The sequence below is a fragment of the Oryctolagus cuniculus genome, chromosome 17 (assembly GCF_964237555.1).
Source record: "Oryctolagus cuniculus chromosome 17, mOryCun1.1, whole genome shotgun sequence".
Classification (NCBI taxonomy): Eukaryota; Metazoa; Chordata; class Mammalia; order Lagomorpha; family Leporidae; genus Oryctolagus; species Oryctolagus cuniculus.
In genome coordinates this window covers 9,621,899-9,632,324 of record NC_091448.1, presented here as the reverse complement: position 1 = coordinate 9,632,324, position 10,426 = coordinate 9,621,899, and positions in this window count along the sequence as shown.

The window sequence follows — 10,426 nt, the reverse complement described above, 5'->3', positions numbered from 1 at the left end:
AAGCGCTCCTCTGCGATAGAAAAACAAACAGCATGGATGTGAACGTTTCCCAACAACTCTATTCACTGCTTGTGGGCAATGAGCCAGGTTGTTGTCCCCTACTACAGAGGAAGAAACTGAGTCTGAATGTTAAAGCTTACCAATCACCGAAGGAGTCAAATTGGAATTCAGGTTTTATCTGCCTCCAAACCTAGTTTCAGGTACTAAACCATATACTGTTACAGGACACAAAGTTACCAAGAGTATGTGGTCTCAGAGAAAATGCCACTTCCTGCAGGAAATTGGGAATAGCTTAACTACACGCTTCTCCAGGTTAGAAATATTGAGGAGATTTGCATTCTGAAACAATGGATGCTCCTTAATATTTTTTCTTTAACAAATTCTCATATGGCATTTATTACATTTCAAATGCAGCTCTGAGGCTGGTGTTGTGGCATAGTGGGTAAAGCTGTTGCCTTCAATCCTGGCTTCCCATATGGGCACCAGTTTGAGACCTGGATGCTGCACTTCCGATCCAACTCCCTGCTAATGCACCCGGAAAAACAGTGAAAGATGATTCAAGTCCTGGGGCCCCTGCACCCATGTGGGGGACCTGGAGGAAATTTAAGGCTCTTGTCTTCAGCCTGATCCAGCCTCTATTTTTCAGCCAACGGAGAGTGAGTCAGCAGATGGAAGACCTTCCCTCCCTCATATTCTTCTGAAACTCTGCCTTTCAAATAAGTAAATCTAAAAAAAAAAAAAAAAAGAAAGAAACCTGCAGTTCTACATTCTTTATGAATATTAAACAATTTAATATTAACAGCAACCCTATGACTCCATTATTCTTTTTTTTTTTTTTTTGGACAGGCAGAGTGGACAGTGTGAGAGAGAGACAGAGAGAAAGGTCTTCCTTTACCGTTGGTTCACCCTCCAATGGCCGCCACGGCTGGCGCCCTGCGGCCAGCGCACTGCACTGATCCGAAGCCAGGAGCCAGGTGCATCTCCTGGTCTCCCATGGGGTGCAGGGCCCAAGCACTTGGGCCATCCTCCACTGCACTCCCGGGCCACAGCAGAGAACTGGCCTGGAAGAGGGGCAACGGGGACAGAATCCGGCGCCCCAACCGGGACTAGAACCCGGTGTGCCGGCGCCGCAAGGCAGAGGATTAGCCTAGTGAGCCGCGGCGCCGGCCTATTCTTTTATTTTTAAAAGATAAATCTTCAAGATTAATAATAAATTTCCAAGTTTATTTATTTGAAAGGCAGATTGACTGAGAGAGGAAGAGAGAACTCTTCCATCTTCTGCTGGTTCACCCCGCAAAAGACTGCAACAGCCTGGGCTAAGTCAAGCTGAAAACAGGAGCTAGGAGTTGCATCCTGGTCTTCCACAAGTGGATGGCAGGTGCATAAATGCTTGGGCTATCCTCTGCTGCCTTCCCAGGTGCCTTAGCAGAGAGCTGGATGTCAGGACTTGAAGCAGCACTCCTGTGGGATGATGTCCTTGCAGGCAGCTGCTTGTCCTGCTGCATCACAAGAATGACTCTTATTGTCCTCTTTTAAGAAACAAACGAAGTCTCAGGCTAGTACCATGTCTAAGTATTCACAACCAATAGGTAAGAATACTTCACAAAGTTTGTGGAAAATGAGTATTATGGAAGAATTTGCATATATTTTAAATGTTTTTGCAACAAAATAAAGACATCTTCTAATTTTGGTTTGCAGTGAACTTTCTCAAGACGCCTTGTGTGGAGCTGAGATTTAAACTGAGGCCATTCAGCCCTGGATGGTGCTGCATTCCTCCTACAGGTGTCCCAGGTGCAGCTTCACCATTCAATCCAAGGCCTTTCTGCTTCTCATTGTTCTCCTCATTGATGAAAATGCATCCTTCGCTTCCTCACCTGGGACTTAGCACAGGGCTCCTGCCTCTCTTTCATAATCTGTTCCTTAATTCCTTTGTTAGTGTTTGGACAGTGGGAGCAACTCACAAGGGGTAGAACAATTATGAACCAAGGCACTGGTTGTGGGATTTGGGTAAATTTCAAACTTCAGATTAATTTCAATTAATGAGGAGTTGCTTGGGCCTGTCTCCAGGCAAAACCGCAAAGCTCTTTTCGTGCCCAAAACTGCAGGCACCTAGCTGCTCCTACACCACTGCTTTCTTCCCTCTGGAGCCAGCCAGGGATGTAACCTGATCCCCCTGGTGATGGGGACAATTAAGCAGGAGGCATAATGGTAATACCAGGTGGTCAGCCCAGTGCTGTATGGGCTTGACCCCTATTTTTATAGTTTTATTAAATAAATGCAAAACAGAAAAGGCAACGGTGCAGTCTGAGTCCTGCATTTGAACAATGACAAACAACTCTTCCAGAATCTTGACCTTAAGCAGCAGCTCCCTAGATAACATCTACAAAGAAAAAAATAAGAAATTTCCCACTGGAAATGCTCATATGAGAGCAGGCAAGCTGTTTAATCCATAGGTTTTGTTGCTTCAAATTTACGTATGTCCTTAGATACCGGAAAGTGAGCTCTGTGCACTTTCTGTGAGGTAAAGGATTAAGTTCATGATTAGATTATTTCCTGACGTCAGAATCTTGGAGTCTAGTGGTCTAACCGTTGGAGTAAGGGTTATAGGTGGTTACAGTGATTTCTTAAAACACTTACATAATTCCAAGGTAACACCTGCAAGGCACAGGTGGAGTAAGATTATCAGTGTACTTGGCCCTGGAATAAGGCGTCCAATTGTCCTGGGTTACCTGGGACTCTGGAGTATCCCAGGGCAGAACTTGTAGTGCTAGGGCCCAACTGGGAAGTGAGTTATCTTGTTTTGGAAACTAGAGAAAAGATAATGATGTGTGGAAGGAAGAATTGGGAGAGTAAAGGAGGATGTGGAAGGTAAGCTTTAAGCAACATGAGCCAGGTTCCACACGAGTATGACTAAATGGTGAGAATAATCATGGTGAATAATTACACATAAGTGGCTCTTTCCCAATAACTGAAATTTGGTGCCTAGAGCATTTTCATTGTTTGGAAGAATTTTTTAAGCTGTTATACCATTCTAAACCTTATTAAAGCAGAATATATATTATTTAATGTTTCTTTATGTGACTCAAGTTAGTATGTGCATCTCTTCCTGGTGGGGAGTGTTTTCATGTTTGTGTTATTTACCATGAAACCATCCACTGTCAGAAGTCTCCTAGCAGCATTTAGATTTGCTTCTTACCTACTGTGTAAAGGAAATCACATCATGATGTCATATCATGATATCATATTATACATCAGCATATCATATATGACATAATAAGTTTATAAGATAATATTATATTATTATTATAGAATGTCAGGTGGGTCAGAAAGTCCTCATGAAACACAAAACATCTTGCTTGAATGCTTATACTCATTTTCAGAGATCTCTTCTATTTCAGGTTTAAGATTATATTGAGGCGAAATTGTTTAACTACTGGAAAATTTTATTCAGTCTGATCAAAAATTTGTTGAGGACTATTTCATGATGCTGGAAACTTTAATTTTTATAGATGGACTTTGTCTTCAATAAGTCAGTGGTTTGAAAAAATGGACAGTATGGTTGTATATTCATTTTGTGTCAAAATTAAGAAAATTAACTGAATCTTAGTAATAACTACCAATTATTGAACACTCAGGATCTATTAGGCACTATGTAGTTCTTGCTTCCATATACAAAAATATTCAGTCGGACTATTAAATATTTCTACAGGGATGTCACTATGGATTCTATATTTTCACAACACCTTGGGAATTATTTTCACAGCATTTATTTGAATATTTTAACTGTGGTGAATTTTTGTATCTTTTTGGTTAAATTTTGCTTTGAAGAAAAAATCAGGTAACAATACGAACCACATTTAAATGATAAAGACTGATAATTAAGTTGTAAATTCCATTTTGCAGAAAGCTACCATTGTGGGGCTCTAAAGAACATGGAATGAGCCGGTTTGGTCTTAATTGTTTATGATTCTGATATAGCTCAGAATAGGGCAGAAGTCCCAGGAAATGTGCTGTACTCAGAAGGTGGAGTTGGATCAAGTAATCAGCCCTTTGACCACGATGACTTTGACGGACATTTCACATGTCCATAAATAAACTGACCTGCCCTAACTCTCTGTCTTCTAATTAGCAACGATCACGATCACGTCTCCCTTTACTTCCAGTTTTTACCTTTGACTTCCAGAGAAGTATTATCTGGGAGCATTTTTGTTAACGTAGGAGTTTGGTGATACAAACCTATTTTCTCAAGCTTGCAATATCTTAAAATTGGAATCTACAAGACTCATGGGACCAGCAATGTGGCTGTATAGGAAGGCACTGCTGACTATGTTCTTTTTAAGCCTTTGACTATAATGTAAATTAAAAATTTATTTCAAAAATTAGAAAAGAAAAAGAAATTTGGAGGGAAGGAAGTATAGAAGTAGCATTATGTTCTTAGAATTGTATCTCTGAACTACTTTATATCTGCTCTCTTTATGTTAATATCCAGTGATTTTTTTCTTTTTTTGTAAAAAAAATGCCACTTATAATACTGGCTCCTGCCACCTTTACGGAACACCAGTAGGGAGTTTCTGTCTCCAGGCTCTGACCTAGTCCACGCACAATTATTGTGCCCATTTGGGTAGTGAACCAGTAGATGGAGTGACTATCTCTGTTTCTTTTCTTTTTTTTATTTTTATTTTTATTTTTATTTTTTTTGACAGGCAGAGTGGACAGTGAGAGAGAGAGACACAGAGAGAAAGGTCTTCCTTTGTCGTTGGTTCACCCTCCAATGGCCGCTGAGGCTGGCGCGCTGCGACCGGCACACCGCGCTGATCCGATGGCAGGAGCCAGGTACTTATCCTGGTCTCCCATGGGGTGCAGGGCCCAAGCACCTGGGCCATCCTCCACTGCACTCCCTGGCCATAGCAGAGAGCTGGCCTGGAAGAGGGGCAACCGGGATAGAATCCGGCGCCCCGACCGGGACTAGAACCCGGTGTGCCGGCGCCGCAAGGTGGAGGATTAGCCTATTGAGCCATGGCGCCGGCCTATCTCTGTTTCTTACACTCTCTCTCTGTCACTATGCCTCTCAAAAAATTAATAAATCTTTAAAGAAAACCTTTAAAATATAATAACAAAAAATACCATTTTCTTCCTCTTATAGCTTCTCTTGAGCTACCTTCTTTGAATGAATTTGCCATATATCATGTTTTAAAAACCTGATAAAATCAACTCATTGTATACACAGCAATTTTATAATCATATAGAATCATAATCTGAACACATTATAATGAAATTTATCTTTTAACTATTACAATAGTAATTTTACAGATCAAATAGTCCCCTCAAGAAAAAAATTAAATATTGTGTGCATTGGATTGGTTTTGATAGCTGCTTTTTTTTTTTTTTTTTTTTTGTAACGAATACACCCACACAGGCTCCTAGTGGTATGAAAGTTATGGAATAGTAAAGCAAAAGTGTTACTACAACTTCTTAGTTCAGAGAAATCTAAGAAAATTAAGCAAAGAGATCCTCAAAAGCCGCATTTGAAAGATAGCAGGCATATGCTTCCCCTCCTTCCCTCCCTCGCTCCCTCCTGCTTTCCTTCCTTTTTGAAGTCTCTGTTTCATACCCAACACTGTATTTCTGTTGCTATTATTAGCAGTTATCAAAGAAACTCAATAAAATTACAATCAAAGTATTGAATCTTAAAGCATAGTTACTTAGTGCAATATTCAGTTTAAAATTTTGCAGTGTTTGTTCTTAATTTTTTAAGTGAGTTGGTAGGGACTGTGTTCTCACAAACTCTGTTCTTTCATTTCCTCATGCTAAATGACTGCTCTGACCCCAGATTCTGCTTTGATTAGCTTTGTGAATCATCTTTGCCTCTGTACACACCCAGTGGGCCTAAAGACATCCCAGGAACAAGTATCTGGGTTCATTCCTGTATAACAAGAAAATGAATCAAGTCTTAACTTTATTATTTTGTTTTCCTATTTTTTTGCAGATAGAGTTCTATCGCTCAAATTCCAATTAAGTCACTGTTTAATCCTTCAAACAGAGTGTTTTCCCAAATGGTACATAGGAGTTCCCTTTAAAATATACAGATAGCTGTGTTGGGAACTTACCCATAAAAGCAGATTATTTACCAACACAGAAATGTCAAAGGCAAGTGTATATATGTCCTTAACCAGACACTTTTGGCAAGAGCACCCTCCTAAGCAGCCATTCATACACAAATGAGGGGAGGTTGGATCCCTCAACCTGCCTCTCTTAAGTCCTTTTAATGGCCATCAGATCAAAGAAGCACCTGGGCCTGCCTTTTCCAGGAGCAGCTGAAAGTTGTAGCCAGCATCCTTGGGGCACACCCAATCAATGAGGCAGCTGAATAAGATGCCCCAGAGTTGCCATAGCAACTGCAAGGCGCACTGAAGCACCTTCTCCTGCACACTGTTTAAATTCATCTGAGTGACTTTATTCCAGAACCAAAAATAAAAAGTGCACAAGGATATAATTATATAAAACCTTGTGTTCGATTATAAATACAGTATGTACTTTTGCTTCGGTCTACAGCTTCCCTCTCCCTTCCATTTCAAGACATTTGAACTCATCAAGGAGGAGTCTAAATCTGCACAGATTTCCCTGACAAGGGATTGAGGCTTCTGCATTTCTACACTTCCCTTCCTCACCCTTGACATCTGCATGAGGGGAGCTTTTATAACTGGGCCCATTTCCAGCACACGTTCCTGTTGGGCCATCTGGGCTCACCAGGGATGGCTACTGAACTGGCTCTGCCTTCAGGCACTCACCAGTCTAAAACATTCTGTGGGTTTATAATCATTTTGCAGGATAATAAAAAGGAAGTGGACAGGAGAAGGCCAAAAAAGCAGTTAGGAAAGAAGGCCAGCAAAATTCTTTAAAAAATCATCCTGTTGCTACTTGAAATAAATGGGGTGGGAGACACAAGTACCTCACCAGTGATTCTCTAGCAATAGTGATCTGGGTGGGCTGTTTGGAATTTAGGGGTCTACTTCTGTTGGCCTGAAGAGATAAATTTACAGGAAGTAAAAATACCTCTTCCTTCCAGTATTCTTTAGGGAAACAAGACAATCACGGACCTGCATGTTGGCATAATTTTGAAACTTACTTACGTTGCTACTTCCTGGTAGTGATTTTCATGAAGTGTGTGCAATACGGAATTTATTTGCCAATGAAAATGAAGACGTACAAAGGGTGTCTGACCAGCAAGTATACAAGCCTGTGTGTACTGTTTTGTGAATTTTGACATTTCTATGGTGTTACATTGATTCAGAGGACTCTACGTGTTTGTCCCAGACTGAGACATCCTGTAAAGCAAATAAGGCCTTCATATGAACAAAATATGAAGGGATATTCCCTATTTGGAGAACTGGAAACCTGCAAGTTAAAAAAAATGTGGCTGGTTTGGCTAATGTCATTTGTAAAAATAGGCCTGCCATGTTGCTGAAATACCTACTGACAACGGCTACATGCTTGCAGAAAGAAAATATAGGTATACACAGTTGCAAAACCTCCTTAGCTGTCTAAGGTTGGGAATTTTTTTTTTTTATTTAATGAATGTAAATTTCCAAAGTACAGCTTATGGATTACAGTAGCTCCCCCCCCCATACCTTCCCTCCCACCCACAACACTCCCCTCTCCCACTCCTCTCCCCTTCCATTCACATCAAGATTTTCAGTTATCTTTACATACAGAAGATCAATTTAGCATATATTAAGTAAAGATTTCAACAGTTTGCACCCACACAGAAACACAAAGTATAAAATACTATTTGAGTACTAGTTATAGCATTAATTAAACACCTAAGAGCAATTGTGTATTAATCACAGAGTTCAAACAATAGTCCTAAGCAGAACATAAAAAATACTAAAAGGGTGAAGTATTAAGTTCTTTTTTTTCTTTTTCTTTTTTTTGTTTGTTATATAGTTTTTTTATTTAATAAATGTGAATTTACAAAGTGCAACTTTTGTATTGTTGTGGCTTCCCCCCCACAACCTCCCTCCCTCCCGTGGCCCTCCCCTCTCCCATCCGCCCTTCATCGAGTTTCATTTTCTATTACCTTCATATACTGAAGATCAACTTAGTATACACTAAGCAAGGATTTCAACAGGCTGCACTCACACAACCGCACAAGGTATAGGGTATTGTTCGACTAGTAGTGTTGTTTTTAAGTTTCATAGTAGAACACATTAAGGACAGAGATCCTACGTGGGGAGCATGTACCCAGTGACTCCCGTTGTTGATTTAACAATTGGCACTCTTATTCATGACGTCAGCAATCACCCGAGACTCTTGCTATGAGCTGTCTAGGCTATGGAATAAGGTTGGGAATTTTTACCTTAAAGAATGTGGGATTCCCAGACCTTTGCATTCAGAGGATTATAACAACCACAAGAGGAAGTTCCTCAAATACAGCATTAAACATCTTTGTTGTTTGTCTGGCTCTGAGTTCAGATATGTTGTTTCTGTTTTTTTTTTGTTTGTTTGTTTTTGTTTTTTTTTGTTTGTTGTTTTATTCTGACTTCATTTCATTAATTTGTTTTTGTTTTTTAACCCCATATTAACCTTCAAAAGAAACTCAATCTACCTTTGCATTTTTCAAAATAATATAAAAATCCATAATTGAGCAGTGTCAGATTGTCAGACTTTTTTTAGTGAGAGATAGAGGAGGAATTCTAAGCAGATACTCCACAGGCAACATCAAACTTATCTTGCAGGCCTTATCTCTAGTGGAATTTCTTACTCTTAAATCTCTTTGCTAAGAGCACCTGGCTCTTAGAGCACCTTACTCTATTTCCTTTTAATTTTTTTAATTTAACATCCTGAATGCATTAAGTTGGTGAACAAAACAAATGACTCCATGGTTAGCTATACCCACATTGTTGGAAATGGATAATTCTACACCCACGCAAATTTATTTCTCTTTACACAATAACCATGCCACTAAGATGCGGAGATTAATAAAGTTTAATTGTCATGGTCCAGGTGTGTCATCATTCTCGCAGGCTCAGAAATCTGATTCCATCAGCTGGGTGAGATTTAACCAGCCTGGAGATGGATGGCTTCAAAATATTCATTTACAATGAGAACTGTGAATGCGGAACGAACTGCACACTTGAGCACTCTGGTCTTTGCTTGTTCTCCCTCTGGATTTGCAAGGTGCTTGAGAGCAGGGCAAGGCAAAGTGATGCAAATTGGCTGTAGGGTGTCAGGAATGGTGACATCTTCCATCCACACCTCTGGTGGTGGGACCCCACTAGATCTGTTTATGTTCTGAGACAGGACTCCTGAAGAATGCTTGGTTAAGACAATCTGTGGGATTATTTCAGAGGCAACCAGTGTCATCAGCCCTCTGCCTCCATTTAATCAAAATACTACTTGTTTATATAAATGAATATACACAGTTCATTTAATGTTACATTTTGGAGGTCTATAAAACTCTTGTTTCATTTGTAATTTGTCATTTAATCATCCTTTAAAGCATATTTTACCTATAATAATTTGTGTGTAGGGTGCATCTATGTCAATTTGATAAATTTGTTCACTCTTACAACTGTCAAAATCATCATATTTCCCTTACCTCCCTCCCTTTATTTTGCACCCTTCAACCTGACGCTTGGCCTTGACCTCAGGAAATCACTTATTAGTTTTTGTTACCAGTTAATTCTGCTTTTTTTTTTAAAGATTTATTTATTCATTTGAAAGTCAGAGGTACACAGAGAGAAGGAGAGGCAGAGAGAGAGAGAGAGAGAAAGAGAGAGAGAGAGAGAGAGGTCTTTCATCTGATGGTTCACTCTCCAATTGGTCACAACAGCCAGAGCTGCGTTAATCTGAAGCCAGGAGCCTCTTCTAGGTCTCCCACGTGGGTGCAAGGGCCCAAGGACTTGGGCCATCTTCTACTGCTTTCCCAGGCCATAGCAGAGAGCTGGATCAGAAGAGGAGCTGCTGGGACTTGAACTGGTGCCCATATGGGATGCTAGCACTTCAGGCTAAGGCGTTAACCCACTGTACCACAGTGCTGGTCCCAGGAAATCTATAATTCTAATAAATTCTATAGGTTTTATACAACAGGTTTGATTTTCCCCCTTCTTATTTATGTATAACAAATTTTAACCTCACTTAGGAAATGTTACTAATAAACAGACTCATCCTTTATGGAGAAATAGCCACAAAAATGTTGTCTTTCAAGACAAGCACTTAGCCTGTTAAGACGCCTGCATCCTGCAACAGAGTGTCCAAGCTCACTTCCCAACCCTGGTTCCTGATTCTAGCTTCCTGCTGATGCAGATCCTGGGGGCCGCAGTCATGGCTCAAACAGTTGGATCTCTGTTACCCACCTGGGGAACTTGAATGGCTTTCCTGGCTCCTGGCCTTGTCCTGGCCCAGCCCCTGTGTTTGCTGACATCTG